Genomic DNA, 21599 nt, shown 5'->3' with positions numbered 1-21599 from the left:
GCCGGTCTGTGAAAATATTGTCGAATATAGACCGTGTCCGTGGCGCAAAAAAGGTTGGGGACAACTGGATGATCCAAGTAGCCTTGAAATACAAAAAAAAAAAAAAATTGGAGCAATCAAAGAAACTTTTGTCCTGCAGTACTACCAACTGTCCACTATTGGCTGGCACGATCTAACAATATTTTGCCTGCCCGAGTAGTCGGTCACGTGACTGAAAACTATAGATTCCCAAAATACAACTGAACAGCATGAATGATAAGATCCAATCACACATGGCCTCATAGCTAAAACCCACAAACTGTTGCTTTGTATGTTTTGGTGATAGTATTTGTGTCCTGAGCAGTTTTTAAATCTAAATCTTGTTGGGTTACATGTGTAGTAACCTGTCAAAATCTTTGACCGTGTGCGTCTCTGAGTTTTTTGTTGTCTTCTCTCTCCAGTCATTGTCTTTCACAGCTCACTGAGCTCAGCATATTGTTTAGCGGTGCATACTGCCATCTGGTGGTGTTTTCATGCAGTGTACAAAAAACATGACATCGATACAGAATCTGTTTAAAGAAGGAGCATCTGTTTCACTGCCATGGCTGTGATCACATTAAGACAGTGACAAAGCCTGAAGCCTGAGAAGAACAGCTGATGCTTTTTAAAACTTGCTTGAGGCAGCCACAGTAGCCACACTATGCTTACTGTATAAAACATGGTAGCTGTGTCATCAGACGTGTGCCTTTGTTTTCATTTAAGTCAAACCCTGTGATAGAAAACAGAGCCAAACTCAGTATCATCATGTTGCCTCTAAAACATGATATTCCCCTTAGAAAATCTTGATTGTTTCCGGATTTAAGGTTTAATCAGACCACTGATTGGTAAAAGATGACTTCCTTCTGTGCTGCTGATTGCATAAACAACAATGAAAGTAAATGTGTGAAGCAGAGAACCTGTTTTATCTTCTTTGCTCCGTTTTTTTTATGTGGTTTGGAGAAAATAACTCAGGCAGGAGCCATCTGTTGGTAATTGTGTCTTTAAAGTGTCTCAGAATAATAACCTGTAACTCTTGGGACACATTACGGTGCTTACATGTATAACACAAAGCAGCTAAGAGTAAAGGTTAAAGGGAACTGATCACCTTCTCAAATGTAAACATTAATATGATGGTCCAGATAAGTGGAGTCACACAGTTGATGTTGCTGAAGCCGTGGTTAATCTTATACAGAAAGTGTATAAACCAGTGAAAATCTTTGATATCTTTTTATGAGCATGGAGATTTCCCATCTGTAGATGTTGACCAGTTAAGCTGTGGTTGGATAATCCTGCCTTTATAAAGCCATTACTGGGGCAAATATATAAAAACTGGGATATATCCACGCTCAAACCCTTTAGTGGAACATAATAATGGAGACACGAGTCACCATTTTTAGCTGATATGCCATATGAACAGTGACATGCAACAGTTTTTACAAAATGTAGCCACGCCCATGACTCGTTTGATGTGGTGCTAATTTTTTTCGAGCCAAATTTGATTACAAGTTAAGAAAATCCAAACGTAATTGTGCCATCGCCATTAGGGTTGACCGAGTCCATGGTTCTGCAAATGTGTACGCAGGCAGTCCGTCCCTCCTGCTGTCAAATAATTCTAAGCGAGCCTGAAAGAGTACTGATAACTGATAACACTTTTCTCCTTAAACAATCAGCACAACTGTGAGACCAGTAACTTCTTGGTTGAATCAGAGGATAACGGCTAAACCGACTAAACCAACTAAACCAACTGAATCTGAGAGTGCAGCCCTAATGATCAGACATGTTTGGTACATCGGGTGGTGGGGACGTCCCCAGATGTTTAAAATCAGTATTAAATATGCCACAGCAGTTTTGGGGGATTCTCAGCTGGCACGAGGCTCAATTTTAAGTAGTTTTGAATACAAACAAATGTTGAACACTAAATGAAATTGTATATAATATGCAGAGTCAATGCTGGGGTCAGATTTGGTAATGCTATTAGCCTTCAGACATAAGTCTTTCTTGTGAGTGAGTCAGACCCTGTCATTGGCTAAGGCTTTGGCAGACCACCTTAGCATGATGCTGACACTGGGTTTCATTACTTTTAGAAGTTAGATGATGAAAGACATCTTTCCAAAACATGACTTGTTTGTAGCCGAAGTGAAATGTTTGTAATTGAGCACTGACTGATTAATAAGCAGTCAAAATGAGCTCCATCACTGTGTCACTGATAAGATAAGAAGCCCAATGGCACCAGCCACCTCCTGTTCCACCCTCCATCTGTTCAACTTTTAACTTCTTCTCTCCTTCTGATCTTTCTGTGCAGGCAAACTTGGCAGACTTTGACGGGCAGGTGACTGAGCCAATGATAGACTTACAGGACTTTTAACGAGCGCCTGCTGGGTCCTCCAGTCCGATTTACGAGGGCGTGTGCACCACACGGATGAGCCCGTGAACCCGGATGAGCACCATCGCTGCGATAAACCCTGTAAGAAGAGGACGGCCCCCCTCCCTGGTAAAGAGTTAAGCTGCTGCTCAGTGTGACACTGCTGGCACTGACTGTGGTTGCCTTTAATTTAGTTTACATAATTACATTTAACTCTATTGTCTTAAAGTAATCCAGTCATATGAAACTGACAGCTACTCTACATCAGCACACACCTACAGGAAAAACACTCAGTTATATATACTCTGTCCTTTTTTCTGACGACATGGAATGAAATGGTATGAAAACACGACCTACATGGTTTTGAATGAGGGTGGACATTTAAAATTCAGGACAGTGAGACGTTTTTGGAGGACAGGCAGGCTGCAGATTTACATTATCTGTAAAAATGTAAGTATTCCAACTTTTTTTCTTCTCATGCAGCTTTCTTTGTGATTAAAAAGAAGGACAGCTTTGTGTTTATTTCAGTCCCAGGTCAGAATCTCTGTATTCTCCTCAATAAATTCATGCATTCTCAGAATTTGTACACAGCAAAATCTCCAGTGTTAAATTAACACTTTTGACAGTGTTATATGTTTAAAAGTAACCTAGTCAGTTTTGAAGATTAACAATGGCTAACACTGAGCAGTGCTGATTTTCTAACACTGGAAAATAACTCAAAATGTTAGAAATATTAGAAATTAGAAATAACACAAAAAAACGACCTCATATTGAACACCTCGGAGACGAAGGAAATGATAGCAGATTTGCAATGATTCAGGCCTCTCCGCCATCATGTGAAAGTGGGGTGGATAAAGAGGTAGTAACAAAATATAAATATCTAGGCTTACACCTAGATAGCAAACTAGATTGGCCCTCAATACAGACAAGCTATGCTAAAAGGGGCACAGTCAGGTCAAGTTTATTTATATAGCACATTTCCAAACAGTCCACAGCTCCACAAAGTGCTTAACAATGCAAAATGCCTCTAAAGCAAATAAATGTAAAACAATGATGCAGTAAAATATAGAAAAAAATAAATAAGTCAATAAAAACAACTAAAAGAACAACTAAGGCTGTTAAAACCAAAATGTTAATGTTAAGTGTGTTAAATACCAGACCATAAAAATGTGTCTTCAGTAACGATTTAAAATGTGTTTGTGCAGATGCAATATTTAGGGGAAGACTATTCCAAAGTCTGGGACCTGCCACAGAGAAGGCTCTGTCGCCACATGGAATGGATAACATTAGTTTTGAACTGGACCTTGTGGTTTTCTCTGGAGCACAAATAAATAGGAGCTCTGACCAGTAAGAAGGAGCTCAGCCGTTAAGTGCCTTTAAAACAAAAAGTAAGAGTTTAAATTGGATCCTGTAAGTTGCTTCTTTTTGTTAAGAAAACTGAGATTTCTTGTGCTGTTCTATGCTGCAGTCTGCTGGGGAGGAAGAATCAGAAACAAGGATGCAAGGAGACTGAATAAACTAGTGAGGAAAGCTGGCTCTGTAACTGGAGCCTGACTGGACACACTGGGGGAGGTGGCTGAAAGATGCACAATAAAGATGTTGGAAGCCATCCGGAACAGCTTTGGTGACCAACTTTATAACATCCTTACAGAACAAGAAAACAAAAAAACCCTACCTCTCCATTGCATAATGCAGAGATACAGAAAATCATTCGCACCCACAGCCATCAGGCTTTTCAAGTCTCATTCAAATAGCAGGTGAGCTAAGTCAGACATGAATTTCTCTCTGGGATCAATGAAGTTATTCTTATTCATATTTACATTGACAAACAGTGCAGTCCCTCCACATTTCTGTGAATCGGAAAACTCCTGAAACCAGGTGCAGTGTGAGTGTCTCTGACTATCGCCTCCAGAGCAATAATGATAATGAGGACGAGCTTTGTGAATTCATTAAAATTGAATCATGTGAGCAGACCTGATGTTAACGCTCTCTGCACGTTAGCAACGTAAAATACTGGAGTGAGAGACTCAGTGATCCGTACTGTAGAAGCTGTACTGGAAGCAAAAGGTGCTCAACATGATGGAAATGAAACTGGCTGCATTTAAACCATGCAAACCATCAGATTTTTTAAAGAACTCAGAACTTGATGGGCTTCACGCTCACACCTCCTACTGAGTTGCTGAGCAGTTCGCTTCTTTTGGACGTTGCAGAAAATCTGTTGGAAATATGTGATTGTGTCCGAGAGTCTAGTGTTTGTGGACATATGTTCTGTGTTAGGAATAAGAAACTACGATACTGGCATTTAAGCTGGAACTGTACTAATAACTCATATCTGCTTGTGGAAGAAAGAATAGCCCACAGAGAATAATAAAGAATAAAGTTATCGCTTGCTGGAGAGTTTAACTCTGAGACTGCTGTAGTAAAGCGTCTTCTATCCACTGCTACATTTGCATATTTCACTTTGTCGTATTCTAAAAATAATGGAGCCGAGCGTTGTTACTGATTTCAGTGCTGCAGAAGTCATTTGTTCACTTATTGTGTGCAGTTATTTTTGTGTTATTCCAATAAGGATTGATTTTAACTATGAAATGAAACGATAACAGGAGTTGCAAAGTCGTGCAATATTAACAGGATGAAAAGTTGAGTTACCGTTGCCATTCTCGCTGTTTCACTTTCAGCTGAAGTTTCTACCCACTAGAGAATGTGAAAATCAATGAAACGGTGCAGACACAAACCCGCTGTATGTTACCTTGACATCAAACATGACATCAGACAGTTTACTCCACTGGGTTAAAAAAGGAGGTAGATAAATGAGTTTTATGCACCGGATGACAGTCCTGCTTTCCTGCAAGATACATTTAAAACGGTTTAAAAGACTCAAAAAAATAATCCAGTTCTTTTTTTAAAAGCAGAAAACAAGATTTAAAAGTTATTTTTAAAGGTTAACGCTCATCAATCTGTGGCAAGTTGCAATGGGTTCAGCAGCCCGAGGGTGACCGCACTGAAGGGAATTACACAAACTGGTAATAGAAGAAAACATTACAAAGAGTTCGCAATTAAAGTGCGTGTGTGTTTGTGCGAGAGCGCGGTGCAGAGAAACACTGACTTAGGGTAATGCAGCCTTAATAGCCACATTAGTTTCTTGCTCCGGCTGAATCGTTTGAAGCAACTTGGACAAGCAAATAGGTCCATTAGGTAGCTATAGATCTCATAACACACGCTGAAATGGGCCCCTGAGTACAGCAAACCTGCATTCACCTGCACACTTCACTTCTTCTGTTCTCACAAAATGCAAGATGCACAACAATGTGCAGATGCAGTTTGTCTCTCTGATTAATTAACACACACAAACACGCACACAGAGTCGCATCTTTTTTCCCACTGCCACTCCGCGTGTCATTGAAGGCTTTTCTATCACAACTAATTTGCTGCTGCCGCATTCACTGCTGCAGTGACAGGACTTTCCTAATGAGACAGAGTGCTCACAGTAATGGCAGGTGTGGACCTTGAATCAGAATTACAGTAATGAGATGAGCAGGCCTAATGGTCACAAGCAGAATAATAAGAAGTACAGACACAGGATGAGAGCAGCAATAATGAGAGTGAAGGCTGTGAGACGAGTCGGGAAAACAACAGAGCCACGGCAGGAGAAGGTGGCTGCTGTTGTTTTTGGGGACGTCATCTCAAGATTTTACACATCTGAAGGTTTCTTTACTGAATATTCAGCTCTGTCTGATTAAGTAACGTGAAAAAAAAGTTTTGAAGTTTAAGTTTAGTCATGAAAGCGTGGCCTACATACTGAAGAGGCTTCCCTCTCCACCTCTCACTTGTTTGTGCTGTTGAGTTCTGCTGTGTGACAAGATAACGGCCTCATAAATAGTCATCATTAGCAGTGAAGCTTCCGTGTTTGAGCTGATACCTGCAGAGCAGTTTGCGCTCAGTTACCATGTGAATGCAACAGTTTGGCGTTAGTGTGACAGCAAAAGTTTTTCTTAAATCATTACTATAGTTATTTCCCACCATTATGCAAATTCCCCTCGGTGCTGGAATGAGCTGCAGACTGCAGAATCCCTCATTAGCTTCATATGCTAGTCTCATCACGTGCTGTCTGACTAAACAGGTTTGTGAATGCGTGTTGCTGGTTACACATCCGTGAGGTTGTGGTCTTAATGGTCCAGTGTGTGGAAATGGGGCAGTGGCATTTAACTCGTTTTCGTTTATGGGCAGATGTATCCCAGTTTGGGCTCGGAACAGGAAACTCAACAATCTTTTGCCATTTTCAGTGCAAACTTTTAGCATTCTGTGCAACCCAATATTACAGCAAAGCATATAATAGACCCACTGGTCCATCATGTGGGTGTCATGCTTTACCTCCCATAAGTGTGAAATGTTTAAGTTGCAGCAGAGAGCTACAGTGAATTAAAACCAACAAGTCGTTATTGACCCTTTTTGCCAGGTAAGGTTAAGCTAGATTGCTGATCTGTATTGGGGAATGTTTCTTTGAAAGCTAAGGAGCTTGGAAAGAAAAGCGTCTGGACTTCTTTAAGTTGCTTGAAGACGTTTCACCTCTCATCCGAGAAGCTTCTTCAGTTCTAAGGTCAAATGGTGGAGAGTCCCAGATTTAAACCCAGTGGGAGTTTCCCCCCAAAAGAGGGACAAAAGCTGGCTTTCTTTGAAAGCCCATTGCTGTTTTTATGTTGGCTTTAAATTATCGCCCTCTGCTGGTACTGCAAGGCACTTCAAGCCTAGGAGAGACTTCCACAAGATGGACCAGCAGGTCTGTTATGCGCTTTGCTGTGATACTGGGTTGACCTGCAATGTCTGCAACGGTTCGCCATGGTCAGGTGTTAACCTTGTCTAATCCCACTGTGGTATGACAAACCCTCAGGGGTTACATAAAGTAAAAGTCAAACCATTATACTTTTGTTTTCTTCAGTTTTCATATACATCTGCGAGCCCAGGCTCAGAAATGAAAAACTGTAAAATCAAGAAAGCCCTAAATTTTCCATGTCGTGTAGAAGAATGGGGACTCATCATGCTAGAATCCCACCAGAAGAAAATTTAAAGCTTTTAAACAGGTGCTAGAAATGTTTTATTTCAGCCTAAACTCGATCTTCTCCTAAACCAACCAACAGTTCGACTAAAGAGCACTGGTTTAAAAATACAGACTTTAAGAAAAAAGTGAGCAGAAAATGGTAAAGCTGAGTAAATGAGAATGAAACAAAGGCTACAGTGGCAATAACAACATTTGTTTTAACTTCCTGCCTTTAAAGATGCTGTTTAATGGTTTTAAAGGCCACTGTAGGTAACAACGTGTACTCAGCAGTGTCATCTGCACAATGTCACAAAAGTTTACACATTGCCCTTATTAATATTATTAACATGTAAGATTTATGAAGCTGTGCACAAGTTATAACATATTAATATTAAAAATGCATTAATGGAGGCGTAAGCGTGTTGACAAAGAGAAATACAATGAGTATGACAACAGAGCCTTGACATTTCTTCCAGTGCGTTTTCTGATGCGTCACAGAGGCTCAAAGATCAGAGAATTGCGTTTGAGACGAGAGGTTGTTCGTTTCTGCTAGTCATTACCATTGCTTGAGCCCAAGACCAAACTCTTGAACCTGCTCGGTGGCCAACAGGCTGCACTGCGGTCTTAGAGGAAGTCCTACAGATACGACTGTCTCATGGACAATTTAAATGGAACAGAGAAAAAGTAAAGTTGTTGAGATTTGTTTGCCCAAACTAGCGTTTCTTGCTGATATGTTGTTTGCTATTAATTAAGCACTTGTATGATGTGTTGGTGTTGTCTGTACCCCACACCAGGACAGTCATTAGGAAACCCACCAATTTGACCTGCGACTCAGACAGAGGTTGCAGTTTGAAATGCCCTCGCAGCAGAAAGAGCAGCTTTGGGAGTTTGGCTGTAATGGGCCTGTAACTACCACGGCCACAATTGCAATGATAAAGTGGTCACACTCAAACTTGAGGCTACTGCAGTCTCCGTAGAGCTGAAATTACTGAGGTCTGGTTATACAAGATTCATATCCCAATATACTTAATGATGATGCATGATATAAATCTCAGTATCCTCTGTGAAAGGAAAAGTTCAGAGGCTGCTGCGTCAGTTTTAGGAAACATAGTTAAACCGTTGTCCATCTTTCTTTGTGCAGTTTAAAATGATTCCAGGTTCATAATTATGAGAACTGCTTCACTGGGTCAACTGTTTTCACTCATCTGGGGATATCTCAGCTTCTTTGCTGTGGAGTTGGATGTGGTTCTGGTCAAACGTCATCGTTTTCCATACATTGTCGTTATCACACCGCGGCCTGCGTATCACATTCATACATAAACACTAATGGATGTGTCTGGAGTAATGTGGGGTTCATGTTGACCAAGAGTGCTTCGACTGTAGCGATCTACCAATGAATAAAAAGCTGGTACTGCCCGCCGTGTTATGGACACAAACTGCAGCACGATGGATTTCAGGCAGATATCCTTAAATTAGGTGGAGGCCATGCAATAATTATATTCACATCTTCACTCCTTTACCTGTTAAGGAAGTGAAGCTTTTATACTCCAGACTCAGTTATATTAAAAAAATGCCATCTTATCAAACTCAGAATGAGTGATGAGAGAAGAGTGGAGAGCTACAAATGTGCAAAATTGTTAATATTTAAATGTTTTGATCATAATTCAGTACTGAAGCACAACCAGTTATCAAAAGTCACGCCGTGCTTCCTTTGAATGCTGAATATTTCTTTGCAGTGATAAGCTTTTTTTAGCCTCCGTCTCCTCAGCTTTTCTATAAAATAATGCAAACAATTTATTTTATAGAAACTTTTAGTACACCACTGCTGCATCAAGGTACCTAAAGTCCAGCCATTCAGATGCTGTAAATATAAAGAAGACTGGGAAAAGGGCTGTCTGCTCCCTGGAGCTGTCTGGCCAAAGCTCCATGAATACTGAGCTTGCGAAGAGTTTCAGGCAAATGCCATAAATATAACCGTAAATGTAAACATACTGTTGCTGCTGTTGAACTTTGAAAACACTTTTGGAAGCAGAATAGCTCTTAATGTGTGTGGCGCTCCCTCTTCCCTTCGCTGTAAACTCAAGGTCAACAGACATATTACAGTCCTGACAGCAGCGGTGGACTCAGCCAAGGGACCGAGGACACATCCGGCTGCCGACAGGCTGCTTGGCCTTACTGGCTCCCTCTCTGTGTCGCTTTATAACTTTATTGATCTGGACAAAGCAGTGGAGCAGACAGGCCTATTACAGTGCACCCTGTATACCGCTGTGTTTCTTTCATGGTCATTCAGTGGAAGAGGTGCAGCAATGCCTCTACAGTGATGGGCACAGGGGAGCAAAATGAGGTTTTATTCTCAACAAAATTATATGTATATTGAGAAATAATGCAGAAAAAATCTAATCTAGCAGAGAAGAAGTAATCACAGTGCTATAGTTTCTGGATTCTGTCATTTGAGGGCTGAGCGTTAGCGTTTTGGATGCCATTGTTAGTGTGTGGAGTCAGAGTGAGCTCATAAGCTTATATTAGAAAGCTTGGTTAACACGCTGCATTCAGAAACACATTCCTGCTAATAAGTGCTCAGTAACACACTGATAAAATGCTGCAAAATCACCAAAGATGAAGCACAACATTTGTGTTTGTACAATTAACCACAGGACAAGCCAAATTATTTATTAGCTTTTATTAAATTTGGTTAAAAAAAATCAGCGGTCGACTCAGATGGAGCTGAGATCTAGCAGGTAGCCTTTGGCTCAAGCTGCCTGTATCAATCAAAGAAGCCACGCCCCTGACAACCAGTATCCTGGTGGATGAGATACAAAAACAAACAGTTCATGTGAAAATGTAAAATATCCATAAAGGTGTTTTTTTTTTTTAGATGTACCTCTCAACATTTATCTCTTCTGTAAAGCTGGCCAGTTTAAAACACCTTTTAAATGTGTGCTCGTTACTTCTGTTTCACCTCTGATATTTGAATCAGTAATCCGACACGCTGGCACTTCTAAATGTGAGCACAATTAACATTAAAGTCCCTGCTCTTTTCTGACTTGTCATATTATTTAATGTCAGCAGCTTCAAGGCTTTGGCTGTGCATTTCCTGCTGGCTGTGCAAAAAAAACTTTGGCTACGAGTTGGACTGTCAAACAAAGCTACGGTTTGTCAATTATAATGGTGCTTCTTCAGCAATAACACACATCCACTTTTGATGATAGAGTAGCAAATAAAATGCCTCGAATGGGCTACACCTCTCCTCCGCACATCACCCCACCCCCACCCACAACCCTTCATCTTCTCCGGAGGTGTTGTTAGCAAAGAGAAGGCGCGCAGGAGGCTGAGTGAGCGTCCACATTTTACAGCCGTGTGAGAACTTTGAAGAATTCCTGATGCTCTTGCACAGCAAGACTGTGAACCCAAAATGTTGCACAAATGATGTTATGATGATGGAGTTTATTTCTAAAGGCACAAGGCTCATTGGTGTTATTATTCAATAGTTGTGCTGAGTCAGCAGTTGTTTTAGTTTTGTTTGGGGAAATCAGGGGAATATGTGCTTACGGATGCTGTTATTATTTTAGCCCTTCAGACCCCCACAGGCAATCGAGGATTTAAGACTAGATACTATTTTAGTCCAACATTTCAAAGTAGACGTCTGGTGCAACAACATCTGGATGGATGGACAGAAGACACTTTTAAGAACTCCAGTTCCATAGATCTGTATGTAGTTGAATTTAGGTGACCAGAACTGATGGTAGTTCAAATCTTAATTCCAGAGGCTGTTCCTCTGTCCTCCACAGTGTGGGCATTATATCTTCCCTGCAGAGTGACTTGGGGCATTGCCTGGAGTTCATGGTTTATGCTGGAGTTCCATGTGAACTCCAAGTGAACCAAAATGCGTCACGTAAGAATGTTCAGTCATTCGTTTGCCAGGAAGAAGGTGTTCTGCACTATTGGAGAACATGAAGAATTTATGTTCATTTCACAGCTAGTATGTAGCCCGTATAGATTTTTGCACATCTGTAGTACCTCGTTGAATCCCAAAATACAAAGCATATGTTTTTAGCTAAAACTTGGAATGTACCCCTGGTGTTGGTTCAGATGGAGGTTGGATCACATTCCCATCATTCCCATCAACCACTCTGGAGTTCATTTGGAACTGCACTGAGACCTTGTTTTGGTCTGTACCCGAGTGCGATCACTGTGTGCACCAGAGAACCACACCAAGGGGAAAATGAGCCAGAGTTCAGTTAAAAAAAACAACTAGCAGTTAAGAAAACACAATGAGCACTTTGAATACATTTCTGATAGCTGCTGCTGCTTTCTTCTGTGATGTTTTGTGGCTTTGACTTGCTTTGTTTGTGTTTTTTGTTTAGCTGGCTCTGTTTAAGGTTTCACTCCAGTTCCACACCAAACTGGGTAAGCTATAACTGGCTTGACGTTGTGCCACAAAACCAGAAACGGTCAAACCCAAACTCCATTTCTTGTTCAGCTTCACGTTTCTGTGTTAGTTTCATCACTTTCATCAGTTTGTTCATTCTATTCGTAAACCTATGTTACATTTCAGAGTGTGTCGGCCTTCTCTGTGTCTGTGTCAAGTTTTCATGTTCTTCTTGTGCATCCATGAATTTCCTTCAGGTACCCGCTCTGCCCAGAGACCAAAGGCATGTATGTTAGGTTAGTTAGTGATTCATTGCCAAAGCAAGAAACCCTTCACTACCTTTTAGGTACTTCTGAACCGAAAGACGAAACCTCTCAGGAGAAAATATACTGGATGGGGCAACAAGATGTAAGGCACCATCAGTACAAAGAGATCCCGGCATGCTCGCTGGGCGGGACTTTTTTCACAATCCAAATGCCCATTTTTCGATTATTATATTTCTGTAACATCGCAGGTTCGTCATACCTATCTCGATACTTCATCCATTAGTTTGTGCTCTATTTTTAGTATTTATTTTGTATTATTTAACATTTTCATGTTTTTATTTCTGTGTTTCATTTTCAATATCTGCCTTCTAATTTCTGTTTCTTATTTGCATGCAATTGTTTTGTCTCACTGCGGCATCAGTCCCATAAAACATCACACTCTTATTATTTCAAAGCATTTCTTCACAATGGCTGATTTATTGCGGAGGTATCAGAGCTGCTCAAACAGTGGATGAGCTTTGTGTAGCTTCTGTTTGGTTCCCACCTCCTCGTTGTTTAGTTTGTTAGAGATAATCATGTTTATTTCAAGGTTTTCTCACAGTGTTCTCAATTAAAAAGAGTCTCAGTTTCTCAGTGTGGTTAATATTTTCTTTATCTTTCACTCAAAGCATTCATTGTCAAATATGAATTCGTGGCAGCAGAGATGATAATTCTAACAGCACATTCATGGGTGTGTTTACTGTATGTCATTATGTGATGGCATGCCCGCTTTTCACCGATGAGAGAAACACTTCCATAATTCTTTTCCCTGGTATTTTCTATTATCATTTAATTGGCAGCGGTGCGCAGACACAGTCATACTGAGTTCAGTATTGAACAGCAGTCCCAACGACACAGTGCGCCTTCATAGTTTTTCTCTGTCTGTTCAAGAAACCGTAAATAACCAATCAAATTGAGAGCTCTTCAAATTCTTTTCATCAGCTGAATGACCACTGGAGTGACAAGTCAAACAGTACACTGATGAAACACGCACATACTGTAAATTTACAGACAATACACTGTTTTCAATTCACAAGGTTAATTATTCCTGATTAAAGAGAGTTCAGCTAAGCTGTCTCAAAGGCAGACACTGGTAACACTGGTGAGCCCACCGGTGGAAAAAAAGGGGAATAGAAAAGAGTGGAAAGCTGTTTATGAAAGGTGTTTCTTAGGCGGGAAACCCTTGCAACTCAAAAGGTGCTGTTCTGGTGAGCCCCAAAGGGCTTTCTGAGCCTCCTGCATGGAGTATTTCTCTGCAATCACAAACTCTGTGTAAACAATCTTGGTATCAAAATGAAGCTAACAGATTTCATCAGAGGTTTAAATACTGCAGCAGTTGTTACTGTGTCAAAGTTACTGAGGCTAGAACACAGATAATCAGTAATCAACATTTAAACATCATCTGTGCCAAGATTTATGATTCCATGGTGGTCTTCTTTTGTGGCTGGTTCACTGGATTTTGGTCAGAGCGTGTTGAAACTTGGAGTTTGGGGATCTGTGAGAGCCCAGCTAGCTAACCAGGCTTTGGTTCCCTTTTTACATGAAGTCGGGAGAGTTCATGGCTCCGTTGTGTGTGTTTAGAAGACTTTTGCACAATTACGTAACTACACTTTTAATCATTGCTTGTTCTCACTGTGTTTGGTTGTTGTAGAAATGGTTTATATGAGCGTTTAGATTCTAAGGTTTTTGTGGATACCCCACATGTCAATATTTGCGTAAAAAACTTCATGCCACGGAGAGTTGCATACCTCTCAAGAGGTTTGACTAGTATTAAAATGATGCCTGCAAGCCACTCTGCAACCCAATTCCAGCTCTAAGTTTCCATTTAGTTTCTGTGTCTTTTATTAAACTTAACTGGAGAAGTTGTTTCTTTTCTTCCAGGTTTACATTTCCTTAAGGTCTATTTTCTGTTCTATTCAGTTTTCTCTCTGTGCACCCAGTGAGTAGGTGAAATTATTTTGGTTCACCACTGAAACACCAACTGAGCTCTGGTCGTCTTACACTAGATAAACATGACAGGTTTTATAGTTAGCTTCTCAGCTAATTCGTTCATGCAACTAAAATCTGTGGTCGTCTTAGCATCCCTGGATTTGCACGCTGCAATGAAAGCTCAGAGAAATTTGGTTCTAATGTGGGATCTCAGTCCTAATCTTACGAATTAGTGAGGATAACTTAATAATGGCAAAAATCTTAACCTAGTTTTGTGGCTGTCTCCCACTGTTTGTCGACTCTGCTGCAGCGGGATGTGTGCTGTAAATGTCAGAGCAATTTTTCATTCTTCATCTGTGCCAAAATGAATTCCTGAGGCCTGACTGTTTGGCAGTAACAGCAGCCTGATCTGCTGCTTGGCTTTGCTTTTGTGTGCTAATGCCCCCCTGAGGAGCCCCAGCAGGTCTGTGTGTGGTGGCTCAGTGAATGTGAATGTCATGGTAATTTTACACTTTATTCCTAAAAGGATGGAGTTATATACTTCGCCTATCTATATCTGCTGAGATTTCATCAGACAGTGGTTCATCTGTGCACATTTCTTTTGTACGTCCTGACCAGAAGAATGTGATCTGGCTTTTTTCAGTTATTCTTCCTGAGAGAGAATTTCTACATCTGTCCTACTCTAAGACACTCAGGAGAATCTCACATGGATTGTACCACATGCTGGTTGTATATTGATAAAAACATTTAATATTTTGCATGGTTTGAATAATGTAACTTGATAAAAATATAATCCAGACTCAGAGTCAGAAGTGTCAGCATGTTTTAAACTAAACAAGTTGCATGAATATGAAGCTGATGTGGATAAAACTGCAGTTCCTCTGGATGCCACCTGAGGCTGGCTTCAAAAGTGAGTCGTCCCCACAGCCCTGTTAAAATGCCTCAATTTTTAATGCATTAAAACGTATTTATATGTTTTGGTGTATTGATGGTCAGGCTTTAAGTTATGAAACAGTCCAGAAAGAAACCCAGTGCCAAACACAACAGGCAGGATAAAAGTTCACTAAATCTTCAGTCCAGCTCATATATGATCATGTAATGAAAACAACGGGAATACAACGAAACAAAACTTGAAGAAAGACTTAAAACAGTTTAAAGACGAGTGTCAGGGAGAGCAGTGGAGAATATGAATCCTGTAATTAAGTGTACAGACTGTTCTCATCCATGCTGTGTGTCTCAGTTAGGCCCACATCACTCAACCAAGAAACACGAACAGTCTTTTGCACGTGTAATCCTCTGGCCTCCTGCAGAGACACCTGAATTTTCTCTTGCCATTTATATAAAGAGTTACCTGACATCCCATCGGATTTATACTGCAGTAATTGTTGTTCCCTGAGAGTCATGTTGTATCAGAAAGCTTTGAATTGTATTCATTTATTGTAGAATAATTCTGCATTGTCGTCCTCTATAATTGTGACATTCGGGTTGTGGTGAATATGAACCGTTTCAGTGTTGTCTCTTCTTATTTTAACAATGTTTACAGCAACATATATTTGGAACTTGCAGAGCCAAATATTCACACACGCAGTGTTCTGACAGTTTGGTGTATCCCTCACCTTGACGTGACCTTGGGAGCTGCGCTATTTATTTTGGTGCCTATAGCACAGAGCACAGGTGGGCGGAGGGACGCTGACATGAAGCAGCAGGAAGACAGCTGCTGGGGGTTCTTGTGGAAAAAGTATCCCAGTTATGATGAGAATAGAGGTGTGGCAATCGTGTGTCTTTTTAGGTCAACGTCATTCTGTTACAGGTCGAAGCCATCTTTACAAAATCTGTAGAAATAGGAATTGAATGTGTTACGTTGCTCTGAAAGGGTCCAGGCGATTAGGAAAAGTAACAAAAAGTGTCTGGGTCAGAAAAATGAGACAGAGAGGCAAAAATGGTTAAATTAAGGAGTTTTATTAAAGTTTCTATTAATAACTCAACTAAAAGAGACGGACAAGTTGCTATCACCATTTAAAGAAACAAAACAAAACAAGCGTTGGTCAGTAAACTGAAAAGTAACTAAAAAGGATTCATTGCCAAACACTCGCCCACACAGGCCCTAACCCAGCCAGGGCCGTGACAAATGTAACAAATCTCCCAATGTAACAAATCTCCCAATGTAACAAATCTCCCAATGTAACAAATCTCCCAATGTAACAAATCTCCCAATGTAACAAATCTCCAAATGTAAATGCAAATCTTTTAAGCAATATGCTTTCTCGACATCTGCTGATGACACAGGAAACCTCCAAAACCCCCTTGTTGCCCCTGAACGAGTTTTGAGTTCTGCTTGTAATGATGCTTATATTTGAATATGTGAAGTCCGAGTACTGGCCAGTGAACCCTCTGATGTCTAAATTATAATTCCTGAGAAGTAGCCATCACCCTAACCCCTAATTTCCTACATTTTGGAGAAAATTAAATGCTAAATGAGCAGTGACAGGGCTCTGTAAGTTGTTGCTAAACCCTCCTTTAGTTACACTGCAGTGGGCCTGGGCTGCTGGAGGCTTCCCCAGTGAGGTGAAATGAACGCAATTACTGAAAAAATGTTTATTTGGAAAAAAGCGATTAGTTGTAATTTGTCAACAGTCAGCAGAAATTTAAAATGATTTAAAAGCTGATAAATCTCCAAACATTGATTGTGTTCATCTGGACGTAGCGTTTTCAGTGGGAGGAACATTTCCTCACTCATCCAGAGGACTTCTTCACCCTCAGCTACCTGCAGCTTCAACCATCCTTTTTAAAACAAAACGTTTGCACAATGACTGAAACTAGCACCACTGACAAACAATGTGCTGCGAGGTCACTTCCTTTATCATTAAACATCAACTGATTTGGGGGTTTTCTTACCTGGATGATTGAGCATGCATCAAGACAAAAGCTGCAGCGGTTAAATCCAAGCAGGGCTGGGCTACATGAACAGTCTGCGTGGAGCGTAGAGAGGAATCCATTTTCTGAAACGTAATCTCAAGACCACCAGCTGCCAACGCTTTAGCTTTTTATTGGCATTTTCTAATTTATCTGCACTCATGGGAAGCCTTGGCACAGATATCAACTGCATGTTATCAGGATAACCGTACGTTTCACTAGAGGCCAAGAAAGAAAAAAGGTTCCTCTTGATAACTGATGGATTCCAGATAGTTGTTAAATTATCTATTATCCACAGCTGCTTTGATACTGATTAATAACTTCTGCAAAATGTATTAAATTGGGGCAGCCAGAGTCTGATATGCAGTCTTCAGTTTCAGAATGCCTGTGATGTAAGGAGCCTCACTTCACTGTTTGCTGTCATTAAATCACCATAAAGCATGCAGGAACTCTTTGAGGCGCTCTTCGTATTAGCTCTTCGTATTAGCTGATGGCTCGGGTTGAAATGTCCCCTAAAGATGTGCATGTTTGTAAAACTAAAACAATTGTTGGTGGTCACAATGTTATCACCATTTTGTCAGTAAGCACACTTCACCTGTTGGTGGGTGTTTTTCACTCACTGATTGCTCTTTTTTCCCTCGTGCGCAGCTTCACAGCATATTTGAGCTTCCAGTGGCTCTTATTTGTTTTCCAAGCTTTTTGGTTTCAAATTCGGACGCCACATTTATTTGTTAAAAAGCTCCAGTCGCATTTTCGCGTTTGCATTCTGCACTTCACAAACCTCACTCCTACTCACTTTCCTCAGTTCGCTCCTGTGTGCAGTGGTTCTTGATGAATGAGAGGCGTTTTCCAACTGTTGAGCTTCAGACTGCTTCACTGTGCTGAACACTGATATGAGGTCGCGGGTGTGAGCTCGTGGTGGCTTTACACTTTGGTGGTCGTACAGTGACAGGGATAATTTGCCACAGTGGGATCTGATTTCCACAGTGATCACAGAAAATATTGTTGGACAGCTTAATTAGTTTCATTCAGCTTCACGCTGATAACATTCCAGAGGTTTGCTAATTCAAATGAGGGTCAGATTTTCTCATTTTCATTTTTTTCTGTTCTTTTTTTCCTCTATGAAACCAGAAAAACAAGCGAAAGAAATGGAATGAAAGTGTGTGAGGGCGACAGATGAGAGTCGTCTTGATTTTAAACAGTAAACTGAAGGAAATTCAACACCAGCCACAGACAATGGGATATCAGTGTCAGTTTAACAAATAGGCTTTACAAGTATATGCTGCTCAATGCAAGAGGGGAATTAAATATAGTAAGTCACCTTGATAAAGAAAAGAAGAACATAGTATGTCACCCTGGACAGGTTAATATCCCACTGAGCGCGTGCAGCAGAGCTGTGGCATATATAACGTTGCCCAAATGAAATTATCTCAGGAAGTGTGTACCAGCTGAGATGGAGACAGGAGAAATAGATATAGTAAAGTGAAATGCAGATCAGGTGTTTTGTGAGCAGCTCTGAATTTGCAGGACAAACTCGACCCAGGAAAAATATAAATGCATACAAATCTCTTCACTCATACATGTTTGCAGTCATGTTCTAAATATTTGATACTGATATGCTTTGATTAATTTGTGTGTAACACGTTAGTGTTACAATAGAATAATGTGCTGCCTATAGCATAAACAGGAGCTGTAGAGGGCTGTGATAAACAAGGCCAACTATAAAGTGCCGGAGCTTCCACACATAGATGCCGGTCCGTAATCGTTCACTTATTCGAGGCAAAGTGTGGACCGTGCTGATCCATGTAAAGCCTATTTTACAGATATGTGTTTGTGTCACTTTGCGTAAGATTACAGCCTTAGCGAGGATGCTTGTGTGCGGTGCTCCAGAAAACCAAAGGCATGCAGCTCAGTGTGGATGAATCTGCAGGGAGCCCTTCGCTTTCGAGCTGTTGTGCTTCAGACTCGAGCAAAGCACAGAAAGTGGCTTCAACTGACTTTTTATTTTAGCAGCACAAGCAAAAGCAGCCCACAGAGCTGTTGTTTGTGACATCGCCCCCTGATGACAGTAAACGGCTACAGCATGTGAATGACAGCTTGCACAGCCATCCATAGGATCTGTGTGGGACCAACTCCAAAGCATGAAAAAGCCATGAAATCTGCACAAATCCCTTTGCTTTACTTCCAAAGGCGCTACAGGAGCCTCCAGACTAAGACCACCAGGTACCGGAACAGCTTCTTCCCCACAGCTGTCAGACTCCTGAACTCTGCCTCCTGACGTCTAACCCACGTTAACACATGGACTGAACATACACACACCCACAATGGTCAACTGTACCCTCAAACACACAATAATAACATGGACTGAACCACCACTCACAACCACTAGCACTTTATATACCTCTGTAGAAACTATCTACACCCTCACTTATCTTAACTGCACTACTGTATAGCTCTGTGTAAATAATCATTCTGTACATACGATAATTTTTAATCCTACAACTGTTTACAACTTGCATAGTTCCCATTTCTGTATAGCTGTATATCTCAGATTCTGTAAAGTTATTTATTTCATATTCTGTATAGTTTTTCATATTTATATCCTGTTCATAGCCTGTACATAGCTTGTACTCACTACAGCCTGTACATACTTATAGTTATAGAATATTCACAACATACTTCATACCGTGTACATTTTAACATACCATAATAGACCCATTTCTGTAATATACTCACATATCTATATTATTGCTAATATATATTGTAATATATCTATATCACTAAAGCACTTCTGGATGGATGCAAACTGCATTTCGTTGCCCTGTACCTGTGCATGTGCAATGACAATAAAGTTGAATTCTATTCTATTCTATTCCACACCAGGTTTCTCTGAAACTGAACAAACTCTAACAAAATTCTCAAATAAAAATCTTGCCAATTACCTTTTTTTCTCTTCTCATTTATCTTCCACATCCTTGTTTCAGAGAGCTAACTGACCTGTTTCAAACCTCAAAGCTTTATCACCCTTTTTTTTTAAACATTTCTCCAGTGCAAAGCTGATTTTAGCCACTGGTAACTGTAAATGCCATCTTATATGCAGGTAATCTATTATGAACCCACAGGGCCTTTATCAGCAAATAGCAGTCCTATAAATACACATGTGAAATATATAAAACCATGAAACATAACTGCGCCATCCTTCAAATGTTGCTTTGTTTTTGTTTGTTTTAATTGATTTTTATTTTTGTAATTTTCCCTTTCAAACTCTTGCTTCAAGTATCGAGACTCTTGCTCTGAATCAAACTCAAGTAAAGACCTTTAGTGGGATTTGAGCTCTAATCTCGTAGTCTAGTTTGCAGAGTTTAATTAAATGTGGATCTGAAGTAAATCTTTGTTCGTCTTCCCGCTGCTGACTCAAAAACACTGAGCTCTCAGCCACAGCTGACGATGCACAGTCAGCTCTGCGCCGTGTCGCAGTGGATCTAAGGGCAAAGGGATATTGTGCTTTGGTGGACACAAAAAGATGGGTCATTTGTTAAAGTTGGAGTCCCAGTCTTATCGAGCCACAGGCAACATCTTTAATTTGTACCGCTGAGCAGTGTTTTCAGCAGCAGATAACAGAACAGTCTTGTGTCATGAAATTTCTTACGTGATGTAGGTCTTGTCCAGAATGCTGCTTCTTTTACAAATTTAGTGCTGAAACTCATTATTTCAATACAATTAGATGTCCTGTTATGCTTCACTTGTTTTCTTCCATATGTAGTGTACACTGCTGGTGGATACTGATATTAAATCTGGCCAAAGGTTTCCAAAAGTGACATCAGTGTATGTAAAAAAAATGTGTGTTATGTCAGAAGGGATTTCCTTATATAGTCGTCAGGCATACTGAGGCTCCACCCACTGGCTGTTTAACCCTTCACACTGTCAGGTGCAGTTAATTTGGGGTTAAAAGTGAAAGGAGCTATAAGTGCTTTTTTGACAGGATGAACCGATTTGATCAAATCCTAATTGTGCAGACGGATGTGTAAAGAAGCTGTTCTCGTTTGGGCTTTAAAGAAAAGTGTACATGACTTGTAAATCCAAATCCACTGGTGTTACGGCCTTTACGAGCAGCGGCACGCTGACTCAGACAGGCTCAGACACACACCAGCACTCAGAGTTCTGGATGAACATCCAGGGTTTTGGAAGCGAGGCAAACATTGACATATAGCAAATGGTGAGCTAACTGTGTTGCGGCACTGAGAGGCTGTCTGGATTTCACACTGTGTGGTCTGGCAAGTCTGTTACATGTCTGACTGACGAGGATGTATTGCAAGGTTTGCCAGCCAATGAAAACCCGGATCAGTCAACATGAAAGTAAATTTGTATCATAGATGCAAACCCGGGAGCAGCTCATTTTCTTTTCCCCCTTCACCTCTGAGCACACCTCATTAAAGGGAGGATGTGAGCAGTGCGTTTCTTCACAGGGGATGCACTTGGATCTGCCGCTTACAAACTAAGGCTTAATGAAGAATTTCAATCCACTGTATCATTCTTTTGCTGGCCTCAGATACAAAGTGAAAAGGTAACATAGAAGTCTCTGTGTGACAGGAGTTTAAATCAGCTGCAGTGGCGGGTTTTCCAAGACTTCCGGTGTAGCCTTGATATCCAGCGGGTGGATCGCAATTC

The 21599-nt window shown here is 40.7% G+C and overlaps 1 protein-coding gene across 5 annotated transcripts in view; it reads left to right on the top strand.

Moving 5' to 3' along the window:
• si:cabz01090165.1 (uncharacterized protein LOC100333421 homolog) overlaps nucleotides 1–21599 on the top strand; it is a 308652-nt gene that overhangs the window by 120711 nt on the left and 166342 nt on the right. For 3 of the 5 annotated variants that reach the window (XM_042227017.1, XM_014338648.2, XM_005937960.2), the window contains exon 3: nucleotides 2321–2509. The gene's annotated coding sequence lies outside the window, so the exon portion shown is untranslated. Of the gene's footprint in view, nucleotides 1–2320; nucleotides 2510–3499; nucleotides 11823–21599 lie in introns of those variants that run through there. The other 2 variants (XM_005937961.2, XM_042227018.1) reach the window with 2 other exon arrangements.

Source organism: Haplochromis burtoni, unplaced genomic scaffold (assembly GCF_018398535.1).
Source record: "Haplochromis burtoni strain Fernald_Lab_line unplaced genomic scaffold, NCSU_Asbu1 Contig_238, whole genome shotgun sequence".
Lineage (NCBI taxonomy): Eukaryota > Metazoa > Chordata > Actinopteri > Cichliformes > Cichlidae > Haplochromis > Haplochromis burtoni.
The sequence above is the reverse complement of the archived record's forward strand: the minus strand, read 5'-3'. Positions and strand labels throughout refer to the sequence as shown.